Source organism: Balaenoptera physalus (genome assembly GCF_965194825.1).
Source record: "Balaenoptera physalus genome assembly, chromosome: 7".
Lineage (NCBI taxonomy): Eukaryota > Metazoa > Chordata > Mammalia > Artiodactyla > Balaenopteridae > Balaenoptera > Balaenoptera physalus.
This window is the reverse complement of record NC_138886.1, coordinates 91,882,932-91,909,800: the sequence shown is the minus strand read 5'-3', so window position 1 is coordinate 91,909,800 and position 26,869 is coordinate 91,882,932. Positions and strand designations below refer to the sequence as shown.

At 38.1% G+C, this 26,869-nt stretch overlaps 2 long non-coding RNA genes across 2 annotated transcripts in view; both read left to right on the top strand.

Annotated features, from left to right (window-relative positions):
• The window catches only part of LOC309664563, a 51,074-nt gene that overhangs the window by 6,215 nt on the left and 17,990 nt on the right, over window positions 1-26,869 (top strand). The gene's annotated exons all lie outside the window — the stretch shown is intronic.
• On the top strand, window positions 12,180-25,240 carry LOC309664541. Its single transcript, XR_014265909.1, has 2 exons — window positions 12,180-12,362; window positions 24,763-25,240. It is a non-coding gene; the product is annotated as an uncharacterized lncRNA (long non-coding RNA).

The window sequence follows — 26,869 nt, the reverse complement described above, 5'->3', positions numbered from 1 at the left end:
GGTTCAAGTCCAACGTTTCTTTGTTGATTTTCTGTCAAGACAATCTATCCATTGCTGATAGTGGGGTATTGAAATTCCTGCAATTACTGCATTGTTGTCTATTTGTTCCTTAATATCTATGATTACATACTTGTATATTTCAGTGATCAGGTTTTGGGAACGTACATATTTATTATTGTTATATCTTCTTGATGTAGTGACCCCTTTACTGACCTTCTTTGTCTCTTCTTACCTTTTTTGGCTTGAAGTGTGTTTTGTCTGATACAAGGATGGCTATACCCACCTTCTTTTCATTTCTATTTGCTTGGAATATCATCTTCCATCCTTTCACTTTGAGCCTATATGCCTTTAGAGCTGAAATGAGTCTTCTGTAGAGAGCATAGAGTTGGACCTTGTTTTTTCAGCCATCCACCCACTATGTGCCTTTTGATCGGTGAGTTCAATCTGCTTACATTTAGGGGTGATTATTGATATGTAAGAATTTACTATTGCCATTTTATCTTTTGCCTTCTGCTTATTTTGTCTCTCTGTTGTTCCTTTTTTCTTCTCTTTCTGTCTGCCCTTATAAGTTGATGGTTTTCCATGGTGATTTGCTCACTCTCCCCTTTATTATGTTTATGTTTCTGCTCTAGATTTTTGCTTGTGGTTACCATGAAGTTTACATGAAACATCCTACAGGTAAAATAGCCCATTTACTGCTGATGCCAGTTTATCTTCATTCACCTATAAAGGTTTCATCTGCTTACTCTTCCCCTTTTATATTGTTAATGTTAGAAATGATCTCTATGCTGTCATTTCATTACCAAGTTGTAGTATCTATAGCTATTTTTAATGCTCTTTTCCTTTAACCATTATATTATAGTTAAGAATTTAATATACTGTTCTAGAAAAGATTTACAGTATTCTAATTATGAGTATTTATCATCTTAATCAGAGTTTTGTGTACTTTTGTCTTTTTGTTTCAGCTTGAAGAGCTCCTTTCAACATTTCTCATAAGGCAGGTCTAGTGGTGGTAAACTCCCTCAGCTTTAGTTTGTCTGGGAAAGGCTTTAATTCTCCTTTATATCTGAAGGATAACTGCCACATATTCTTAGATGGAAATTTTTATCTTTCAGTATTTTGAATATGTCATTCCACTATCTATCTCCTGACCTTCAAAGTTTCTGCTGAGAAATCTACTGTAGCCTAATGGGGGTACCTCTGTAGGTTGCTGTCTTTTTTTTTTTTTTTTCCCCCCCTGGCTACCTTTAAAATTGCTTCTTTATAATTGAATTTTGACAGCTTCATTAAAATGTGTTTTGGAGGTCTTTCTGTGATGAGATAACAAGATATTCTGTTAGCTTCGTGGATCTGTATATTCATCCCTTCCCCAGATTTGGGAATTTCTCAGCTATTATTTCTTTAAATAAACTCTGTCCCCTTCCCACTCTCTTCTCCTTCTGGGATGCCCATTATTCTTACGTTTCCCTTTCCAATAGAATCAGATATTTCTCATAGGCTTCACTTTTTAAAAATCTTAGCTCTCTCTTTTCTTCCACCTGAATTATTTCTATATTTCTATCCTTGAGCTTGCTAATTCCTCTTCTACCTGATTTGCTCTATTTCCAGTGCATTGTAATGCATTCTTTATCTCATTTATGGAGTTCTTCAGCTCCAGAAATCTGTCTGATTCTTTTTTAGAATTTTAATCTCTTTGGTAAAGTATTCCTTCTGCTTGTTATTTTCATTCCTAATATCATTGCATTGCCTTTATGCGTTTTCTATTGAATTTCTTCATAACAGCTATTTAAAACTCTTTATCAGTTAGATCACAATATTCCATACCTTTGGGTTTGGCTACTGGAAAATTGTCTTTCTTTTTTTTGCGATACCGTATTACCATGATTCCCTAAATAAAAAATGGAACACCATTTTTATTTAGGTAAGACTTTGTTTACTTTGATCCTAAGAATGCAACAGGTTGGTAGTTAGGAGCCTTCCTTTCCAGAAGGTGGCGCTATGGCACAAGTTTTTGGTTTCTCTTACCAGCGTTAACTAGCGGCTTCTAAAATTGGGAACCCACACAGTTAAAACAAAAGAAAAACAACAACAACAAAAACAACGCGTGGTGGCAGAATGTGGGCGCAGGGGGGAGGTGTGTGTACTTAGCACTTGGGGCTTTGTGGGTGTCCATGGCCTGGTAGAGGTATCCTCAAGTTGGGATGGGGGTGGTGTCCCAGGGGTCCTTGGGTGGTCGGTCCCCTTGCCTCCAGGGGCAGACAGCAGTAGACATTTTACTTCAGTTCTCTTTGTCTGTCTACTTACCTTTCCTTTCCCTCTGCCCATTCACTGCAGTCTCTCCTCAGAGAGAGCAACTGGTCCCGCCAGCTGTAACACACGTGGCTGGGCAGACTTCCAGTCACTGCCTTCATCCTCCAGCTCCTCTGCCAGAAAGGTGGTGCTGGCTCGCTGCCAGAACAGCAGCCGCCTTCTGTGCTGTCACAGCCTCCTGCCACCAGCTCTGCAGCCACTTACCTCGATCCCTGCTACCTACTCCATGGTCCAATCCACCCACTTTGGATGCACAGGTGGATGGATCTCTTGGATGTCGTTGTATGCTGTGGATAGGTGCTTTTTTTTTTTTTTTCTGGTTATGGACGTCCTAATAGTTGTAAATCAAAGGAGAGAGAGAAAAAAGGAACGATTCACACTATCATGATACTTACGTCACCCCAAAACTGCATATTTCATTGCTCTGTGACTATTTCAACAATTTGAGTAAGTTGTGTGGAATATTAGACTTTGCCCCTTAAATGGATATTTCAGATTTATATACAAGCAAGGAAGTTTTCCAGTTAATGAGCTATGGATAGTGAAAGCCTTTTTAAACTAAATATTTAAAGTAATATCAATACTAATATGAGTCAACAGCTGAGTTTCCCAAGTGCATCTTTCTGGGCACTAGCGTGATAGGGCTTCAGATTTTTGAAAGTATGTCTTTTACACTGCCCAACTCTCCAATTCTGGTTTAATAACCATAGAACATAATACAGATACCAGGGCTACTCATATGAAAACTGCAATTTAGTGCACACTCCTGGTGGCCACGTTGAGGGTCTCTCCTGGCACAGTTGAGGTTTTCATCCACTGCAGAGATCTCTCAGCTCCTGTCCCGAGTGTTGTACATTTCCTTCTCTGAAGAACAGGATGTGTCTGCCTTAAGTACACAAATAAATCCTCTCACTAAATCAGAATTTCAGGGGCAGGGATGGGGAATTGCCCCTTGGGTATCAGTGTCTGAAAAACTGCTGTGTCTATTTCTCCCCTGAATGTCATTGCACAAAATTATACAATCTTGATAAATCTAGACATGTTACTTCTAACACAGACATGTTCTCATCTTTCCATTTGTGAATTATTTTTGAAAAATATCTGAGTGTGTTGGATTGCTGAATTTTACTGACATGCCCTGTTTAAGCAGGAATGAGAATGCCTTCTGAAGTGAATACTTCATTGGCAGTCCCTTCCTATTAGTGAGAACCCCTCTTCTCTATCTATATTTTCCTGGGTCCCACTATCACATACCTACCCCACACCCAGCCTGGAAATTAAGACCGCATGATTTTTCTGTTAAGATGAACTTGGCTGTTTCAATGTTTTAAGCTCAATATATGTCAGGGTTGAAATAGAACTTAGATATGGAGATTTAAGAAAGTTGCTCTCGGACTTGTGATCAATTTAATTCAGCAAACATTTATCAAATGCTTACCATGTGCCAGGCACTGTGATGGAAGCTGAAGAAATAAAGATAAATAGTGGTTCTTTAAAAAAAAAAAAAAAGTGCTGTTCCTGTATGAGAAGCAGTATGATTCATTAAACTGGCACAAGTTATAATTTTAGAAACACTCCCACCACTGGGAATCTGTTCCTTTTGTCGAATATAATTTTTCAGCAGTCATGAGTGAATAATAATTGGGATAATTAAAATTGACTTTTAAAACAGATCTAAATCCTTGTCTGCTTAGGGTGCTGAAGCAGGACAATCCATGAGAAACTACAGCCATTCTCCCTCCAGATACTTGATTCCTCTGAAGGCTGGTAGAGTCACACACCCTTGCCCAATTTTAAAACCATGAAAGGATAGAACTAAGTTTTATAAATGGGCTCCAGGATGTATAACTGGGGGAAAAAAACCCTGAAAGTTTCTCTTCTTTCTCAGTAAGTTATTTAAATCATAGCACTTATTTTTAAGTGAATACTCAGGGTAGTTGATAAAGAGAAAGCCCCCCTGCCCTTTTTTAAAAATAAACTTTATTTTTTGAGCAGTTTTAGGTTTATGTAAAATTGAGCAGAAAGTACAGAGATTTCCCATATACCCCCTTCCCTCACACATGCTTAGCCTCTGCCATTACCAGCATCCTTCTCCAGAGTGGTGTTGATACTTTTTTTATTTTACAATTGGTGAACCTGTGCTGACACATGATAGTCACCTGAAGTCCATAGTTGATGTTTCACTCTCGGTGTTGTACATTCTGTGGGTTTGGACAAATGTATAATGACATGTATCCAGCATTATATTATTGTACAGAATAGTTTCACTGCTCTTAAAATCCCTTGTGTTCCTCTTATTCATTCCTCTCTCCCATCTAAACACTGGCAACCACTGATCATTTTACTGGCTTCACACTTCTGTTTTTTCCAGAATATCATCTAGCTAGAATCGTATGGTATGTAGCCTTTAAAGACTGGCTTCTTTCACTTAGTAATATGCATTTGGGTTTCTTCTGTGTCTTTTCATGGCTTGATGGATCATTTCTTTTTATGACTAATGTTCCACTATATGGATGTACCACAGTTTGTTTATCCATTCCCTACTAAAGGTGTCTTGGTTGCTTCCAAGTGTTGGCGTTTAATGACTAAAGCTGCTATAAACATTTTTGTGCCTGTTTTTGTGTAGACATAAGTTTTCAACCCCTTTGGGTAAATACCAAGGAACAGACTTTGGATTGCATGTAGGAATATGTTTAGTTTTGTAAGAACCGGCCAAACAGTCTTCCAAAAAGGCTGCACCATTTTGCATTCCCACCACCAATGAGAGTTCCTGTTGCTCTACATCCTTGCCAGCATTTGGTGTCATTAGTGTTCCAGATTTTGACCATTTTCATAAGAGTGTAGTGGTATCTCATTGTTGTTTTAATGTGCATTTCTCTGAAGACATATGATGTGGAGCATCTTTTCATATGCTTCTTTCTCATCTGTGTATCTTCTTCAGTGAAGTGTCTGTTAAAGTCAGCTTAGGACCATTTTTTAATTGGAGTTGTTTGTTTTCTTATTGGTAAGTTTGAGTTCTTTGCATATTTTGGATAAAAGTCATTTGTTCGATGTGTATTTTGCAAATATTTTCTCCCATCCTATGGCTTGTGTTTTCATTCTCTTGACTGTCTTTTGCAGGGCAGAAATTTTTAATTTTAATAAAGTCCATCTTATCAGTTCTTTTCTTCATGGATCGTGGCTTTGTATCTACAAAGTCTTTGCAGAACACAAGTTCATCTAGATTTTCTCCTATGTTATCTTCAAGGAGTTTTATAGTTTTGTGCTTTACAGTTAGATCTGTGAACCATTTTGAATTAATTTTTGTGAAGGGTAAAAAGTCTGTGTCTAGATTCATGTTTTTGCTTATGGAAGTCCATTTGTTCCATTACCACTTATTGAAAAGACTATCTTTGCTCTATTGTATTGCCTTCGCTACTTTGTCAAAGGTCAATTGATTATATTTGTGTAGGTCTACTTCAGGGCTCTCTGTTCTGTTTCACTGATCTATTTGTCAGTTCTTTTGCCAATACACTGTCTTAGTTACGGTACCTTTATGGTAAGTCTTGAAATCAGGTAGTGTCATTCCTACCACTCTGTTCTTCTTCAATATTGTTTTGGCTATTCTGGGTCTTTTGCTTCACCACATAAACTTTAGAATCAGTTTGTTGATATCCACAAAATAACTTGCTTGAATTTTGATTGAGATTGCCTTGAATCTATAGATCAATTGGGAAAAACTGAAATCTTGACAATCAATATTGAGTATTGTCCATGAACATGGAGTATCTCTCCATTTATTTAGTTCTTCCTCGATTAATTGCTCAGAGTTTTGTAGTTTTCCTCATATAGATCTCATGCATATTTTGTTAGATTTATACCTAAGTATTTTATATTTTTTAGGTGCTAATGTAAATAGCATAGTGTTTCAGATTCCTAATTCCACTTGATCATTGCTGGTATATAGAAAAACAATTGACTTTTGTATTTTAACCTTGTATCCTGTGACCTTGCTATAACCACTTATTAGTTCCAGGAGTTTTTGCATAGATGATCTTGTCATCCATAACAAAGACATTTCTTTCCTAATCTGTATCCCTTCTATTTCCTTTTCTTGTCTAATTGCATTAACTAAGACTTGTAGTAGGATGTGGAAAAGGAGTGGTGAGAGGGAAAATCTTTGCCTAGTCTTGATCTTAGTGGGGAAACTTTCCAGTTTCTCACCATTAAGTGTGGTGTTAGCTGTAAGTTTTTGGTAGATATTCTTTATCAATTTGTGAAAGTTCAACTCTATTCCTAGTTTACCAAGAGTTTTTACCATGGATGGGTGTTGGATTTTGTCAGATGCTTTTCTTCATCTATCGATAGCACCATGTGATTTTTCTTTGTTAGCTTGTGGATGTGATGGATTACATAAACTGATTTTTGAATGTTGAACCAGCCCTGAATACCTCGGACAAATTCTACTTGTTTCAGTATGTAATTCTTCTTCTATTTTTTAAAAATCTGTTAAAATTTTTATGTTATTTTACTTTATTATTTTGTTTTTGGCCACACCGTGTGGCTTGTGGGATCCTAGTTCCCTCACCAGGGATTGAACCCGGGCCCCCTGCAGTGGAAGCATGGAGTCCTAACCACTGGACTGCCAGGGAATTCCCTGTAATTCTTCTTATACATTGTTGGATTTGATGGCTAATATTTTGTTGAGGATTTTGCATCTGTGTTCATGAGAAATATTGGTCTGTAGGTTTCATTTCTTGTAATATCTGTGATTGGTTTTGGTATTATGGTACTATTAGCCTCATAGAATAAGTTAAAAAGTATTCCTCTGTTTCTATCTTCTAAAAGGGATTATGGAGACATGGCATGATTTCTTCCTTAAATGTTTGGCAGAATTCACCATGGAAGCCCTCTGGACTTTGTGCTTTCTGTTTTGGAAGGTTATTATTATATTATTAAAATAATTATTTGAATTATTGTTTTAAATTTTTTAATAGATATTTGTCTTTCTCCGTCTGACTTATTTCACTTAGTATGATAATCTCCAGGTCCATCCATGTTGCTGCAAATGGCATTATTTCATTCTTTTTAATGGCTGAGTAATATCCCATTGTATATATGTAGCACATCTTCTTTATCCATTCATCTGTCCTCAACAAAATACTAGCAATCCAAATCCAACAATACATTAAAAGGATCATACACTATGATCAAGTGGGATTTATCCTAGGGATGCAAGGATTTTTCAGTATCTGCAAATCAATGGCTGTGATACACCACCACAAGTTAAAGAATAAAAACCATATGATCATCTCAATAGATGCAGAAAAAGCTTTTGACAAAATTCAACACCTATTTATGATTAAAGACTCTCCAGAAAGGGTCCTAGAGGGAACATATTTCAAAATAATATAGACCATATACAACTAACCTACAGCTAACATCATACTCAACAGTGAAAATCTAAAAGCATGTCCTCTAAGATCAGGAGCAAGACAAGGATGTCCACTCTCACCACTTTTATTCAACATAGTTTTGGAAGTCCTAGCTGTGGCAAACAGAGAAGAAAAAGAAAAAGAATCTAAATTGGAAAAGAAAGAAGTAAAACTGTCACTGTTTGCAGATGATATGATATTAGACATAGAAAATCCTAAAGGTGCTACCAGATAACTACTAGAGCTCATCAATGAATTCAGTAAAGTGACATTTTCTTTGCTGAGGAATTTTTAGTCTACTTTAGAACATAATGCATATTGAAAAGATGCCATTTATATACAGTTGTATATAAACTGGATTTGAAAGTTCTGAAGAAACTAAGAGCATGCATCACCAAGGAGCTGTAGAAATCCAAAGAGGTTTTTCTGGGACTGTTTTTTATTTATGGAGGGGGTAGATTTAAGTAGTTTTAGGAGGAGGTCAAGGGTTTGGAAAACACTCAGATAGTGTCACTTAGATTGAGAGGATTAAGGCAACTATGTTTTCCCCAGCTATGGGAAGTTCCAAATTTCTAAAATTTTACCTGGAGAAAAGAATATATATATAATTTTTAAAAACAGAAGCTGAAATATTGTTTAATAATTTCAGTATAAAGCTGTTCTGTTGGCAGGACAAACAATAGGCTATTGATTAAAATGATGTTACAATAGGTACAACTACTGAGCCAATGTTTGCTCATTTAATACATAAGAACTTATTCTAGAAGCATGCACACAAGGCTGTTCCGGGCACTCTGATCTGAATCACACATAAATCATGAACAATTACGGTGTGTCTGTATTTTCTACAAGACACGTTACAATGGCTCATCAGTTTCCCTTTAGAGTTCCTAAGCTTTTCTGAGAACATTTGAGCTTCTGAGTACATTTGAACTTTTGAAGGAATAAGTGCATTTCAAAACTGAGATTATTTCATAGAATAATTTCTTATTAATATGAGTGTTATTATGAAGAGAAATAAACTTGCTTTAGCCTATTGAACTGTAATATTATCTGTCTATTTTCATTTGTTAATTCTTACAAGATTATTACTTGTACTCACCTCATTTTCCCCCTAAGTGGTAAATAGTTGTACTTTTCAGTTGTTTTGCCATCTCGTTTGTTAAAAACAATTATTTATGAAAAATTGTTGTAGCTTTGAAGCATTTCAGGATTCATCTTTTTTTTTTTTGGATAGAAATAGTATGTATCAGACTATTGATAAGAATAATATTCAGTGGAAATCAAATATTTTTTAATGATTCCAGAAAAAGAAAATTAAATTGTGTCTTAACAATTTTGGCTACAGGAATCGTAGTATAAAATATAGACATTTCAGATTGAAAACAATGGTTAAGGAGATTTTTGGGTGGCATCTGAGACTTCACCTTACTTGAATGTAATTTAGTTAAAAACACAGTGAATGTACTGAAAACACTGTCCAAACACAGAGCCGCTCTTTTCCAAGTACCTTATTGGACATGGTCACGTTTTTTGATCACGTGCATTCTCAAATTTGACTGTGTGGAAGTGAATTGGAACAACCAATTAGGGTTGTAAAGAAAATGATCACTTTTAAAATTGTTTCTCAAAGGCAAAGATGACTTCATAAGAGCGAGTACATCTTACTCTTTTTTTTTTTTTTTTAAAGACTAAGATTCATATGCCTTCTTTTGAGGAAAGAATAAAAAATGAGAATATGGCTTGGAACGTTGCATGCTGCCTTCTATATCTCTCTATAGGGAAAACGTCCTTATAGAATATTTGGAAGAAGCTTATGTGATGACTTGTCTTACCATACTGAAAATAATAAAAGCAAACACTATTAATCCTCATAGAAACCCTATGAATTGTGTGATTCCCCTTTGTCCAGGTGTGTGATTCAGTTGTGTGACATCCTCATTGTACAGATGAGGTAACTGAGGCTTAGGGAGGGCCAGTGACTTCCCAAGAGTAGGCAGCTCGGTAAATGTCATGCCCACACCCTGTCTGGCTCCAGAATCTACACTTGGTCCTCACTGTTTCCAACCCAGAAAGGAGAGACCCCAATACGGTGAGATGAGAAAGATGTGAGCAGAGGGGACTGAGTGGGGAGCGTCTGGGGAGACTCAGAAAGGAAGCCGTGCTGGGGGGGATGGGGGAGGCTGGGAAAGGAGCAGGCTTCCCAAGCTAAACAGTTGATGGAGATAATCTTCACTTACCCTCAACCAGCTCTGTGACTTTGAGCAGGTTACTTAGATCCCTGGGACCCCTTTACCTAAAGGGGGAATGATGCAGGCCTGGTCTGCTCAACAGGCAAAGAAATTGTCCCCTAAGAAATTGTCACGTTAACATTCGAGTTAGCACAGCTGACTGTGGATTGTGGATGATCCCAATCTTCTGGAATTTTCTGAATGGCTAATAATACCCCAGTAATGTCTCAACAGCTTTGTACTTGCAGTGCACACACTCACAACGGGTGTTTCTTTGCTCTTCCTTGTGCCAAGGACCCTTCGGGCACTTTGCTGGAGCCTGACCCCTTCTCACAGCAATGCTTGTAAATGCATAAAATGTATACATAGGGTTACAAAGTAAATAGTTATATTGAAATGCTGATATCAATGTACTAGAAATTGTAACATAGTGTCTTCTTAGTTATTAGCGCATTCAAAAACAAGATCTAGTGGTGACTTTAACAAATACTGTTATTTTGAAGTAAAGGGGACCATAAACAATATTTCTAGATGTCTGTGACAACGATTGCTATTAAAATATATGCAACTTATGTTGGTAACATATGCACGGGCACTGGTGTATATAGTCTGGTTTGTCTACATTTGTGACTGAAGAATATGCTAAATTTTAGCTAGAGGTTAGTGAAAATAAAGATGTAATTTTTTTCTATTCATCTCAACAGACCCCCTATATCATATTTGTACCACACGTTAAGAACCCCTGAGCTGTGTGGTTCACTGCTTCAAGTTCTGTAAAAACCCTCCTGAGCTTTGATTGAACTTCTAATGAATCTTTAGATCAAGCTAGGGAAAACCAGTACCTTAAAAGTAGTCTTCCTATTTGCAATCATTGTAGTCTGAATTTATGTAGTTTTTCTTTAATGTCTTTCAATACAATTTTTATAATAATCTCCATATATGTCCTGCAAATTCTGTAAGATTCATTCTTAGATACTTTATATGTTTTGTTAGTATTTGCTATTCTATTTAATTTAATTTCTAACTATGGATAAGTTTAGAAATACTATCAGCTTTTGTATAATGAATTGTTAAGCTAGCCAATGACTTTCAGAATTTCTACCTCCATAATCATATCATCTGGACACGATAACGGTTGCTCTTTTTTATCCAATTTTGTGCTTTTAATTTTTAAATTTTCTCTTACATACTGATAGGACTTTCAGTGCAATGTTCAATAGAAACGGTGGTGTCTGTGAAAGTGTTCTTTCTGATTTTCAAGGAAATACTTTTAATATTTTCCCATTTAGGAGTGATGTGCTGGAACCAATTTTTAGCAGCTAGCAAGAGCCAATCATTAACTTTTCATGAATTTTGCATGAAAATACAATCATTATTAAAAATTAAATTATATAAACATAATTAATTAAATCATATTAAAACAAAAGTAATACATTCTGAAAACTCACCACTTCCTACTTTATTTTATGTCATCTTGCTGTTATCAGTGCTCTTGAGGTTATTTACATACCTTGTGTCTGCGTGGTGAAAATACTATATAATGATTCTTTTTCCAACTTCCTGGTCAGTGACATCACGTTGATAGCTTTGAATTGGCCATGGTACGAGTACCATGTTTGCCACAGGCTCTAGCATTTTCCTAGCCTGTTAACTAAAAAGAAAGGAAATTAAGGAAGAAGAGAAGGGAGGGTGGCAGGGAAATAGGAAGGAAAGGAAAGTAAGAGGGAAGGAAGAAGAGAGGAAGAGAGGACAGGAAAGCTTTAATCAGTGTATTAACCCGCACGTGGTGTTTCCCCCCAGATAACTGTGACGCTCCTCTGGCGTCTGCCCTGCCCCGGGCTTCCTTCAGCAGCTCCTCAGAGCGGTCCAGCAGCCACGGCCCTGGCTTGGCAAGTCTTAATCGCAGAGATGGTGAGTCTGCAGCTGTCTTCTTGTCAATCCACCCTGATTCTTTCCCAGAGAGAATTATTTTCATTTTTAGTTCATATTCCTTCTTATAGGTCAAAACTTAATTATATTGAGTTTAATGAAACTGAAGAAAGCAGCAGGTTCATCATATCTGCTAGTATTCCTCTGCTAGCTTTCTTCTTGCTTATGATCCATTGTTTGGTTTGTTTTGATATCTTCCTTCCCTATTGATTGCCAGCAAATGATCAGCAACAAGATTTATGAGAAGGGAATGATTGGAGTCTAGATTTTTTCCAGGGTTATCATCCCTTTTTAGTTTTAGGACCGGCGACAGAAGGGTGACTAGTCAAGTGTGCTGGTCATGAATAACTACAACAACACAAGAAGGAGCCAGTGCTGCAGCCACTGGGGAAGCCTGATGTTTGCAAGATGTGAAGCTGCCAAAGGATGTCATGGGAAAATGACTCCATTCCCAGGACTTGGCCTGGGAGGAGACCAGGTGAAGGCTGCTACTGAAAATAAAGATTCCCTTCCTATTAGTGGGAAGGGAGTTAATGACTTACTTTTTGGAAAGGTCCATTTTTGCTACTTGAATGTTGTCGAGTGAATTACCTCTTCTATTGCACAAATACTAATTCAGTGGATTAAATAAGTGAATACATACACTTCAAATTCAAATGCTTTGCTACTTTTTTGGATTAACTTTTATTGGAGTATGGTTGCTTGACGATGTTGTGTTAGCCTCCACTGCACAACAAAATGAATCAGCCACACCCGTACAGATATCCCCTCCCTTCTGGACTTCCCTCCCACTTCGGTCACCACAGTGCATTAGGTAGAGCTCCCTGTGCTATACAGTATGTTCCCATCAGTTGTCTATTTTATACATAGTATCAATAATGTATATATGTCAATCCCAGTCTCCTAATTCCTCCCACCCCACCCCTTTCCCCCTTGGTATCCATACATTTGTTCTCTACGTCTGTGTCTCTATTTCTGCTTTTGTTTTGCTACTGTTTTAAGGGATAGATTTTTTAAATGAAAGATGAATTCAGAAAGTAAAAGTGAAAATTAACTGTGTCCCATGTAAACGCACTGCTGTAAATTCTGGAGATACTACTAAGGAATTGAGTGTTTTCCTCCCTTTCTTTGACATTTCTAAGATCAGAGTTAAAGTCTAGCTTGAACTTTACTGTGTCCTTAAGGATCAAATTTGGGAACCTAATAAGTGATCAAATCGATTGGCAGGGAAGAGTAAGAACACAGGTGAAGAAATTCAGTGAGCTCAGGATGGGAAGGCATGTCCATTAATTGTCCACCTTCATGGTCTTTTCCCAGGAAAAAGCATTTTGTGGCCAGATATTTACTCTTCAAAGCATCATTCATAATCATTTTTAGCACCCCAGTAAAAATATATTCTCACTGAAACCAGATTTCAATGAGATCAGTTATCAAATTACCCATTTTCGGTCTGGTGGTTATTCTAATATCAGCTTAACATCTAAACTTTCCAGTGGTTTCCCTAAAATTGTAAAAACTAAATAAGCCATATTTAATTAGTTTAAAGAGGCCCGAGGGGCTTGTGTGTTGTGTTTCTAATTTGCATGTGTAGAGTATCTTTATGATTCAGGCCTCCAGTGCTATCAATATGGTGGCACTGGGAAGTTTAGAAACATTAGAAGGGAAAATCCTGAAGCTTAAGATGAACTTATTTCCATTATATTTAATTAAAAAAATAATAACTCAGAATATTATAAGCCATCATTATAAAATGGTAAGTACAAAGCTTATCTTTTATATTTAAACTACTCTCTTTGCAAATTTAAATTAATTATTTTAAGAGTGGCAATCAACTGATGAGGGTTTCTTTTTAATGGTTGTTGCTACTCTGATTGCATATAGTGTACATTTCACTAAATATCCCTAGATATTACCACCTGATTTCAGACCCATTTCTAAAGCATGCTTTAGACAGCACAATTTATCAATATTCCTTCTGAAGGATTATCTATACGTGTTTTCTGTTAAAAGCCAGCATCCCAGAGTCTTTATTGACATTTCCTTTGCCTTGGTAAATGCTGGAGAACATATTAGTTCACTTTAGTTTAGATGATTATGATGTAAAATGTGGATAGTATGAAATGTGGATGAATATAATGAGGGCGATGATTCTTCATATATAGTAGTTTTAGCTTTTTGGAATATTTTGTGTATGATCTAGTGAGGAAAATCATGTTAGACTCCCTGATTGTATGGTTAAAATTTCCTTGGTCTGTGTTGTGGTATTTGGAAGTTTTAAAGAAGGTGGTCTGTCTTACACCCCTAGTTTCTTATTTTGCCCATAAGTCATTGCGCTTCTAGAATGTTCATTAAGAATTAGAAATGTCTCAAATATCACAGCTTCCACCAAGAACTTTATACATAGCAGCTGATCAATTCATCTACCTGATACATAAAGGTAGTAAGAGAATAGTCTATACATAATTTTTGATTGTATGTGTGTGCATATATATAAATTTGACCCACTGTATAAACCCCCAAAGCCAAATAATTCAAACTTTAAGGCATTTTATGATTTTAAAGTACTTCACTGATTCAACACATAACAAATGTTAATTAATTGACTAGAACTTATTGCACATTTCATGTGTTCTCTTTTACATATTTTTTACTTATGCAGTTTATGTATTTATTTTGTTTTCTATTAATTTATGAAAAGTAGTAAAATATTTCTTAGAAAAGACTTTGCAATAAATAGAAGAAAGAAGTCTATGAAGGATATTAAGAGGAATGAGCAGAGAAGTTAGGAGGGATCCAGGCGTTTCTAGGGACAGGTGGGCCAAAGCAGAGAGATGCAGACCTTGCATCTTTGAAAACCATGATTCCTGAGCATGTTACCACCTGTTTGCCAGTGTTTTCTGTGAGCTCCCTAATGGAAGTGTTGGTTATTGTAGAGATAGTAATGGGCTAGTATCATCACTCAACATTGGACTAAGTGCTCCTGGAGTTTACTTTTGAAATTTCTAGTCTGGCTCCTCTAGCATTCCCATTTTGAAGTCTGGGACTGGGTTCCAGATAATACATTTAACAAAGTATCCCCTCTGAGGTCATACACCTTACCTTTTTATACAGAGAAACACAAATTACTGGAAATGCCTGAATGTATAATTTTTCAGAACTGATGGATTTTTTTTAAGGGGTAAAACACAGACACGTACATGTATACATATACCTATTCAAGAAAATTGATGCCATTAGATAAAAATGTAAAGTTCTTGAAGCTTTACATCTTTACAGTCAAATTGGGTTTGACTATTCATATTAGCTGAATTTGTTTCCATCAATATTAAATTGATATTTCCTAGAATTACAAGTGACCTAATATTTCTCATATAAAATCAAGATTGCTGAAATCTGTGTATTCTAAATAAGAACATGCTATAATATTGACTTCATTTTTTTCTTCTCAAAAATCTCCTAAAGGAACTTTATGCAGTTTATCCAAGTTTATTCAAAACAAAAGTTAAAAAACCAAAACCGAAAGTAAAAAAACTACCTTAGAGTAAACCATTCTGGACTTTCATTCTAGATCTTGCATGTGAAAATAACCTTTTGTTTTTACAATTATTGTTACTGTAGGTGACCCTTCATGAAACTGGCTTTAGCATTTCAGATGCTGCTTTCCAACTCCGGATAACATGTTCTTTTTAGCCACGTGACGTGTTCTCTTTAGTCACCGCAGGCATGGTGGTGAGATGAGTGGTCTGGCCAGAGCTGATTGAGGTTGATTAGGAGGAAGTGTACACACATTTTGTTCTCCTTTTTTGTTCCCCCAAAGTGCTTGCATAAACAATCATCCCCAGAAAGAGGGACAACTCCATGCATGGCCCAGATGCTGAAAATCACGCCCTCTAATGCGGCAAGCCACTCATCACTGACAGTGCAAATGAGACTGCTTTAAATTTAACTTGATCAAAAATGGCATATCAGATTACTATATTGTGTATTGCAAACAGAAAGTAGATGGAGACAAGCTGAACTGACTGGATGTTTTCTTTTCTCTTTGTAATTCTTCACCTTTCCCGTATCGAGACATTGATCATATTTCCTCACAACAGACTTATGTGTTGGTGGAGCCAGGAAAGATTTTTGTCTAATGCTCCCAATACAATTGATGGCTGAGCATATTAGCAACAATTCTCAGCGTTAAGATATTTATTTCTCACTTTAGGAAGTACATTTACTAGTACAAGTTAATACTCCAGGTTTTAGCAGGAAATAAATACACATGATTCGATTAGCAGAAAATGCTTAGGCCTGGGCATCAGACACTAAATATTTTCTTATAACCTGGAACGTCTGATTATTTGGACTCTGCAATATCCCAAATAAGCTGTGATGTAAAATTCACTGTTTTTTACAAAGAAATGTTAGAAAATGGAAAGAGTGAATAATAATTTAAAATATCTAGATGTATATCAACTCCTGATATAAATCAGAATATTACTGAATACATCAAAAATGTTTGATGCAAATCTTATAATAATAAACTTGTCCCTCATATTTTTTCATAAAATCGTAGTTCTCCAGTATTTCTATCTTTTATTCACAGGCTAGGTACCTGGTAGAACTGGTCAGTATTCCCAAATACTAGTCTGAGCAATTCAGATGGCAATAAAAGGGCTTGCAAACCAGATTTTTATAAAGGCATATGAATGTACTGGGGACTTTTTGCCTCTGGATGTCAGATTTTTCATTCTGTTTATCTGTGCTTCCTAAAAGTTTTTAGACCTACTAGGGCCAAGACACATTCTTTTTCCGATTTTTCTTAACAAATGATCCTGCAGATGCAACTGTGGGTATTGAGTGCAGTGGACAGGCCAAATGTAATAGCATCCATGTAAAATACACCCATGTTCTAAAGCACAGAGCACTGTCTTGGTGACCAGGCAACTTTATTAAATCACGGCATGATGGTAGCATGTGAGAGGAGAAGCCCCCAAATCCCAGGGTTCGTGCAGACCCTGCCGTACAGTTGTCACACAGAACTCATCTGCTCAGATTTTCCCATGGTCCTTTTCAAGGTCTGGAGTCTCCAGGTTACCTCCATAGAACCTAAGATGCTACATGAGACAAACCAGAACAAACCAAACGTGTTTTTCAGCGTTGTCAACAACCTACAGGGAGGCAATGTTGTCATTTCTCTCTACCAAGTAGCCCAAATTATAGCACTACCCCCAGAATAAGGCAATCTTCAGTCTCTTTTGGATTCAGTGGACTCTTTTGAATGGATGAACATCTTCCAGGGATGCTCAGATTTCTTTTTTCCTGCTTCTTTCGAAGACAGTGTTTGGGTTTACAGAAGGGCTGGTGCCCTCATGCAGCTGGATGGTGGGGCTTCTCACGTTGTGGCTCAGCTCCTTGCTATCTGCTGAAGGGAGTTTGTCTGCTTTTAACGCTGAGGGTTACTTGGCACCTGCTCCTGAAGCCTGTGGCGGATTTACCTCTTGGTAAGACCGTGTTCCCAGGGAACAGGTCATTGTCCCTTCCGGGATCTTTGTGATGTCACTTCTTGCCTCCCTGAAGCCTGACCATGAGTCTCATTTGGTTTCCAGCCTGAGCAGCCTTGGTTACAGGTTTAATTTGCCTTTGCCAAGTTGACCTTCTGTTCAGATCCAGTCAGACTCTCATCTCACTTCTGTGCCCCCTTTTGATGGCCTGTGGGCAGTCTGGTTCACCATACCAAGGGGAAAAAGATCGTCAAATGGTTTTGTCCTGGCAGTTTAGTCCAGAAGTAACCTATCACTTCCACTCAGAGCTTGTTGGCCAGAGCTGGTCACATAGCCCCACCCAACGACCAGGGGGCGTGGAAATCGCAATCCTCCAAGTGCCTGGAAGGTAGAAGAAGGGAAATAGTTGGCAACCATTAGTAATGACTACACAGCCCCCTACAAGGTGATCTCCCAAAATTCCAAATGGAAGCCAAGACAAAGCCTTTCCACAGCTTGCTTATTCCTCTCACTTTTCTGATCCCCCTGGGACTTCACTCCTGAGCAAGGTGTCTGAATCACCCTCCCACCACCTTTTACCCTTCCTCCATTTCCTCTCTTTCCCACGATCGTCTGGGTTCCCGTCTCTTCTTCCTGCCAAAGAGGGAGACATCACACGTCCTGTTTCCTATTTTCTTAGTTGGTCTTTGCCCTCCCTGGCTTCGCTAGGGCTTCATGGGATAATGATCACCGGCTAACAGGATTTACCGGAGAGGAATGAAAAACACAACAGTTTATCCTTGCAAAATTATGTCTGTGTTTATTATCTGCCCAGTAAGTATCTTATGGTGGCCACAATTTTGCCATAGTATTTTTCCAAGAGTAAGTACTGCCTATGACGTACTTGGCAACTTCCCAAAAGATATGTGGAAGCCCTTCTAAGCACTATCCAAATTCAAAAATAGTTGTCTAGCAAATTCTACTCTGTTCTTTTCCAAAGTAATTCACTTTTGTATCATGTATAATATACAGAAATGTTCATGAAAGTTATTTATTTAACAGTATGTATCCTTGACATACACCATGATGTCTTTGTTTACTCCACTTTTAATAAATATTATTGGCATCCCTATGGAGATATATTTTGTCCCATCACATATTGCTTTACTCATCCAATGCAATTACATTGCCTCTTGTAGGGATACTCCCTTTTTCTTGTTTGGGGTCACTGATGAAAGACGTACCAAGTGAGGTGACCTTCAATCCTGCCAAAGGGGTGAGGTTCAATTAGCAACCTTTCATGAGGCATCTGGGATCACTAATGATCAAAGCACACAGGAGTCTTGAACTTCTGGTTTAACTTGTGGCACAGAGACTGGTCCAGGAAGGCCACAGCCAGTGGCAAAGGCTAATGGAATATCTCAGTGGACCCTGTGGTCAGCTACTCCCACCTTTGCTCTGAACATTAATGAGGAGCTTCTGGACTAGGGGCTGACTGGAAGATGGTATTTCAGGGGTTCCCTGTTCTCTCTGTCCTGTGATCCTTGCAGTAGACTCTTCCCTTGTTGCCATGTTTCCTCCAAGGAAATCCAGTGGAGCAGGCTTTTCTCCGACGCAAAATAATGCCATACTTTGCTGGGGATGAATGCCTACCCCCCAAAAAATGCACCTTTGTCAGTAGTATTTACATTTTGTGATGCTCAGACCTCATCCTTTTTGCATTCTCATTTTACTACTCTATTTTGTATAGCAGCTCGTCTGTACATATCTCTTTTTATCCAAGGCTTTCACAGTGTGCTTACAAATTGTAATGAATTCAGCTACATAACATCACTAAAGAAAATGTAAGTTTTACCATCAATGGACTTTTTTTCCAAAGGCTTCTGGCTAACTGAGCAGTCAAGTATGGATGGATAATTTAGTACTCATGGTTTTATTTCTAAGCATGTCACCCTTGCATTTCCTGACATGATCCTACACTGAATTTAATTAAAAAGAAAAAGGGCTATTGCCTTAAGAAGAGTAACGGTGTGTCCCTGGGAAGTGGTGGGGGCCTTGGAGCAGAACGCCTGGCCTCCTGCCCTTCTGGGCATCCTGGATTCCCCACTGTTCTCTACATATCAGAGGGAGATGCAGCTATTCTGAGTGGCCTCAAGAATGATCTGGAATCATATCTGTTCTGAATAACTCAGGGGGCCTCTGAAAGATGCACAATGATGCTTTTATAGAATTAGACCAGATCTCAGAGCTGCATCTCTCATAAACATGAAGATTTCACGGGAGATGCACAAATAAACTTGGTCATACATTTTATTCAGTCATGAATGAGGTACTTAGTACATGTTCGGATGGTTTATAGGCTTGCTGGGCAATTCGTATTTTACTTCTAAGGTGAGAAATTAGCAAAATCATCTTATAGTCTTGTCAATACAGAACTTCAAACACATAAGAACTGCAAAGCCTGAGATCAACTCAGATCTGAATGCCTCTCTACTGTGTGTTTCTTTAAAACTTGGTCAGGAGTGTCTTTGAGAGAAGCAAAACAAAACACACAGTAGCAATGGATTTTTGTTTATTTTATGCAGAAAGAGCTGCAGCGACTAATGTTAATTGCCAAGGGCATTGAAAGTTGTCCCTCGGGATACTGCACACAGAACTTAAGGGAGTCACGTGTGAACAGTCACACTGTACTTTTTTTCTTTAATATCACTGGCATTTAATTTGAATCACAAATTAACAAGTATACACTTACTTTTTATTTAATTTTAAATTGTCTGTTTACAAAACCATTATAGGGTATGTCTGCATTTAGTACAGGAATCTGTTTTACAATTAGGCAGCTCTGTGTGATTTTTTCATTATGGATGCACTTTTTGGAAAGTTACCTGTTGTCTCCTGCTCAGGCTGCTAGCAGACTGCAGGAAGCACAGCAGAAAGGGAATCAGAGGTTACCTAGACAGGTCCAGAGGGAGGATTTCCGCATTTTTTACATCCTGATAGCCAGAAATGGTATATGTAGATAGTTGGAATTGCTCCTTAAGAAATCAGAGCTGGAGCAAATGCTTAAATTTCCCTCAGCAATGTAGGCAGGGTTGTGACAAAAACACCAATATATAAATCCCAGAGATCTCTGAGTGGGATGGTCAGGGAGCATCCCCAGGGCCTGCCGCCCTATGGCCCCTTTTTCCTGGGAACATCTGTTACTCCTGCTTATCTCACCCTCTCCCCACTCACCCAGCCCCGCCTGGAATCTGGAATGAGTTTTCTGTGAATTAAGATGCATTTAAGTGAGGAAAGAAATACACAGAGCTTGATGAGCTCCCATTTGAGACAATGTAATGAAGATCTTGGAGGGAAACTTCCCTTGGTTACAATTTCAATTTAGCCATTTACTTGCTTGACATTTAGATGCCCTGGAGATAGGTTAGTCTGTTCACTTCAGATTATCCCACTTGACTTTGCTCCCTTCGGTATCTTTCTGCTCTGGACCTTGTTCCAACTTGAAGAAGGCATGAGCTATTCTCCTTTTCACCTCTGGGTAATTTCCACCTCTGGGTAATTTCCCCCTCTACACAAAGCTGACACTCATTATGACAGTGCATGCCCCGTGGCCACCAGGGGCAGGGGTCATTTTCATCTTGATCAGTGACCAGAATAATTAAGGCCCTAGCTGAGAGTTTCCTGTTCAGCCTTTCCTCTCCCCAAAGACACAAGTCACTGCCTGTGTCTGAGCCAACGAAAGGTGGGGGAAACAGTCACACAGGCATAACTAGAGACAGAAACCTTCCAATATATCTGCCAGTGTATCACTATAAAAGACAGTATGGTATTGATAAGCAAACAATACTGAATAACTGACAAATCGCAGGGATATGTTCTTAGAAGGGGTAGAGAATGAAAAGGGAGCTAAGCTTTAATAAAATACCCTCAGCCGAACCTAAAATGATTGTTTTTTGCTTGTCTGCAAAGCAGAGACTGTAACACCCGTCCCACTTGCCGGGTGCATGGAGGAGTTGTGAGGTAGCACTTAGAGCATCTGGGAGGGTCCTGAACACATCACATGCTTGTGACAAGTTTTGGCTTTTCTCATTTTCTCTCCTTTATCTAGTATAAAGTGGCAGGTAACGGGCCATTCAGTAATGAAAAGACTGCAATGCCCCACACTCTGGATGTCACCCCTCTTTCACCATGACTGTCTCCCGTCTTGCGATCGTGTATGGGAGAGAAAGTATTGTGCTAGATGCTCTAACACAGCTTCTTGTTGAATTCTCATTGCAGCCCTAAAGCATACCTATCACACTTTGCTGGGAGGGATGTTTTGTGTTCAGTGTCCTAAGCTGTGGAACCTTGTTCTGTGCAAGTCAGACCCTCTGGACATGTTTTCCTTTGTATGAATTGTGACACTTCATTCAACTAAGGGGCTGAGGCAGGAGACAGGACGGTGACAATGGAAAAAGACAGTCTGTGGTGTGGTCAGGGGAAGAGCTGGGTGGGAGGGCAAATGCCTTTCTTGTGGGTTCAGCACTGGTGACTCCAAAACAGTAATTGCAAATCCCTGGGCTCTGTTTCAGGGGGTGTTGGTTCCCAGGGGGAATTTACTGAAGATTTGCAACATTGAATAATGCAGGCTGATCAGTTTCAGAACCACTGCTCTGCAGCTAAGAGCTGGTGGGGTGGCTGTGCTCAAGCGTACCCACTTTAATGTTGTTTCAGTGTATTTTGTTTTGTTTTCCATTACAGAACAGTGATCTCCCTTACCCGTCAGTAAAACTGTTCGGGGCTCCCTAACAGTCCTCAGGTTACATTTGTGCATTTCCCACTTTTTCCAGTCATTAGAAAAAAGGGCATCTACCCCGGTGGACTGCGTGCATGGGCAAATGCACAGTAATTCAACATCATCACCCTACAGGGGTCTGGGGATTACGTGGTGGCTGTGTTACCCAGCTGAAATGAATTGCTTTGCAGCACAGGGAATTCTGCAGTTTCATTACTTTATCAGAGTACCTACTTAATCAGATAGCTTAATTTGCATACCAGTAGCACCTTCTCACCACAGGTAAGGAATATGAAATGTTCAAGGTTGATTACCTGCAGATGGTGAAGAGTGGTTGACAGAGACGTGGCTGCATCTGTGGGAGAGGCTGGTCCCAGGGCAGATGCAGGAAGCATGCTGACGCTTTTTACTCTGTTGCGTTTCTGTACATGTGGTGCCCGTGTTGATGGTACTACCCGCTTCAAGAGAGATTAAAGATGACAGAGAAAGACTGTGAAATGCAAAAAGAAGACGTATCTTCAGTACATTCTTTACAACCTTGATACTAAGAATACAGGACATTTAGCAGTTTCGCAGAGATTGAAACTGATTCATATAAAACTTCAAATGTAGAACCTTTAAGTTAAAATGATCAGCTAAATGCCAACACCTAATTTCTGACTTCTTTTGGCAATTATTATAAAATTACAGGCAGTTGCAGAGTAATGTTACTTGGGACTGTTAGTTAACCCTCAGCTAGAACCCAGAAGGACTTATCATTCATCAAACATTAGATGGGACCTTTGCACAAATCAGTAGAAGTAGCAGGGAGGTGTTGGGTGGTGATCAATCTTGTTATTAAAGACAAAGAAAGACTGAAAACTATCACAGGTTGGAAGACACTAAGGAGACAAGGTGACTAAATGCAATGTGGGGTTCTGGAACAGAAAAAGGGAGTTAGTGGGAAAACTGGAGACATCAAAAGAAAGTTTGTCGTTTTGTTACCATTGTACCAGTGTTAATAGCTTACTTTTGATCAAAATACCATGGTGATGTCAGATATTAACATTAGGACACACTGAGTAAAAAGTAGACAGGAACTCCCTATCCCATCTTTGCAACTCGTTTGTAAATCTGAAATTATTTCAAAATAAAAAGTTTAATAATGCATTACAGAACAGCCAGAGTTGTGGCATGTTTAAGATGTGGATCACAGGAAAAGACATTGTGCTTGTGGTTGAGAGGAAATTTTGGAATTTTGGAATAAAGATTGCAGGAAATGAGGAAATCTTAGAAAGAATTTGAGTTTTAAAGAATTTGTAAGCCTTAAATTTTGCTAAGGGTTATACACGTAGTGCCATTAGCAGAGGACATAGTGAAGCAACAGATGTGCCCACTTGCTCGTTTCACCTCCACACCCTGATGTAAGCGCTCCACTTCCATTTTCCTTTGAGCTGTCTTGTAACCATGTCACACACCTCCTGACATGTACTTGGTCATAACAGCTTTTGTAAACAGGACATGGATGTTAATAATAGCCCCTAATAAAAAAGATAATAAATGTTGTCTAAAGTGTCAGACCTTATTATGAGAGCCTCAAATTAGATGTCAGGACAATGGGGAAAAATTTTTTTAAAGCTAGTTTTTTTGTGTTAAGGACTGTTTACATGACACTGTGTTTTCTAGACATGGATAATTAGCAAAATATCAGTTCCAGAATGCATTTCAAACCTGTTTCCCAATTTTTATATTGCATAATAATTTAAATTCAGAAAATTTAATATGACATCTAAATCCAAATTCAAAACTCATGTTTCTGTTAAACTAGAAGAACAACATATATCAATAATACATTCACAGGTATCCCTAATTCTTCGGTGTCTCACAGGCACTGGAGAAAACAAAGCACAGTAATTTCCACTCTGCGCCTATTGTCTTGAATACCTGAGAAACTCCTCCCCATTCACTTCCTCTGGGTTCTCGCTCACCCTCCTTGCTGACTTTTTAGAACTCTCCCTCCCTGCACAGAAATCACTTTCACCTCCACCCCTCCCATATTGCATTTCAAATTGTTCTTTGAAATGTCTGCTTCTCCTATGAGTCTGTAAGCACCATGAGTGTAGGGCTATGCCATAGCCATCTTTGTTATCCCAACATTCAACATTGTACTTCCTCATGCTGGGAATCCACAATTAAGGTTTTCTAGCTTTATTTTCCAACAAAGGAAAGTTTGTTATTTTCCAACAAAGGAAAGTTTGCCCTTTGTTTATGTCCAACAAAGGGCAAGTCATGCATTGAAGCCAGTAACGACACTAGTTCCAAGCACTGATGTAATGGCATGGTGTTTAGTTGTCCACCTATTACATTAAGCAATTTCACTTAGCGGGACACCCCAATACCAGAGAGTCAGGGGTTATGAACTAAGAAACAAAACAATTAATATAGGCTTCATGCATTTACATTTAACCTGTGTTTTTATTTTGTGTTGGTGTGTGTGTATGTGAGTGTGTTTGTATAATTCTGAGGCATTATATAATGCAGAATTTGAAACTATGATTTTCATAAATCTTATTTATGACCCCATTCTTACAGGTTAATATAGATTTCAAAGATTTCTCTGTCTTTACCGGTTTTCTTCTTTTTATTCCCACAAAAAGGAGCTGGTGGCTGGTCTCCCCTTGTGTCAAATAAATACCAGTGGCTGCAGATTGACCTTGGAGAAAGAATGGAGGTCACAGCTGTGGCCACCCAGGGAGGATACGGGAGCTCCGACTGGGTGACCAGCTACCTCCTGATGTTCAGCGATGGCGGGAGGAACTGGAAGGAATATCGACGAGAGGAAAGCATCTGGGTATGTGCTTTATTGAAAAGCAGTCTGTCGGAGTATGAATTATGCCAGTTACTGCATGTTGCTGCCCATCTGTCAGATCAAGTATAGAAACAGAGCCTCCTAAGTTACTTGAAAATGTTTCCACTGAATGTAAGCCACATGTAACGTTCCAGAATACACCGTCCATGGCTAATTTATGAAATAAGTAAAACAATTTTATAATGTAGCGAAATATTGAAAATGTCTTCCCATTATTCCTTTAAATAGTGTGAAGTCTAAGGAATAAATAAGTCACATACGACTGATTTTATTTTTGTTTGATAACAAACACAATAGTTTATATTGCCTCAGCATTTTTAAATAAAGCAAATTCACTTTCTCTGTGCCCTCTGATAAACTGAAATTTCTGAAAGACCCTGAACATGTAAAAATAGATGTAATGGAGAGTCTCTCTGTGGAGGACTTGTTGAGGGATATGTTGAGTTCCTGCTCCAACAGGAACTTGGGCACCATGTGGCCCCTTGTAATTTATGGACAATAGATCCCTAGGATTCTTTGGAATCATAACTATTTTACATCAGTGACATAGTTTCTACTTCTGATTACATAGCCATGCTTCTTTTAGAAGAATTAAATTTTGTTTGCTTAACTTTTTGAATATTAAAATTTATGTAATTTATTCTATATTTAGCATTTCATATCTTTAAATCACAGTCTGCTCTGAATGAGAAGCTCTAAAAGTAGAGTGTTGTAAAGGTCTGCAGCAGGTTTGCAATTGGCTGATGGGGTGTGGCCTGAAGAAGATTCATCAGGTGGAGAAGAAATTACTTTTTTCTTCTTATTAAAAATATAATTTAGATGGTTGCCAAGAGCCAGGGGAAGGAAGTATTGGACTGTAAGTGTTTTAATGGAGACAAAGTTTCAGTTTGAGAAGATGAAAAAGTTCTTGAGATGGAAGGTGGTGATGTTTGCACAACAATGTGAATGTTAATGTCCAGAACTGTACACTTAAAAGTGGCTAAAATGCTAAACTTTTTGTTATGTATATCTTACCACAATAAAAAAGACACAGTGTATCTTCCATTTAATTTAGGCTAAGAATGTTGTATAACTTAAGAAATTTTTTTTCTTAATTGTCAGAGTAAGAAAAAAATTGTCAGCTAAAAAGCCGTTATGTCTTAGCACATAGCTTATCTATAAAAGTAACAGGCAACAAAATGATAATATTCGTTGTGTAACAAACTGCCCTCATTTGAATTTCCTTAGAACTCTGTAACTTATTATAACTTAATAGATTGTGGTCTACTTAATTTCTTATCCCTGGAGCTTTTATTAGTTAGTCAATAAATGTTGATGCAAATTGAATCAAGAAAAACTAGTTAGTTGTCTAATACTAGATAAAAGAACAAAGTGGGAAGGGCTATGTGAGTGTTTTTAGGGCTGGCTGACCTAAGGTTTCCAAACAAGTAGTTGCCATCTGTATGATCCGAAGCAGATATTAATGTTGTGCTTATTCTAAGAACACCAAGTCCAAAGCAGGGTTAAGGTCAATATTGCTTAAGTAAGTTAAAGCTTAATGAAACATCTACTTACATAGAGAACTTTTGTTCAAAATTAAATATTATTTTTCAAAATTAGTTAACTAATAGTTAATGCCTACTTATTCTTCATTGTATTAATTAAGGTTCATATTTTCGCCCCGCTCCTATCCCATTTGATTGAGCAACTCTAACAATTCTTGTTTTTAGTGAAGCAGGTTGGAGAGGAATCATATGTAAGCATCACCCTCTGCTGATTTCTTTAAAGGTCAGGCACCCTTGGGGAGGTAGTGTCAAGAATATAGTGGCATTATTAACCCTAGATCATGCAGGTGAGGACAGAAGTGGACCCCTCAATCCTATCCATCCTGTCACACAATAAACATGGGTAAAGTG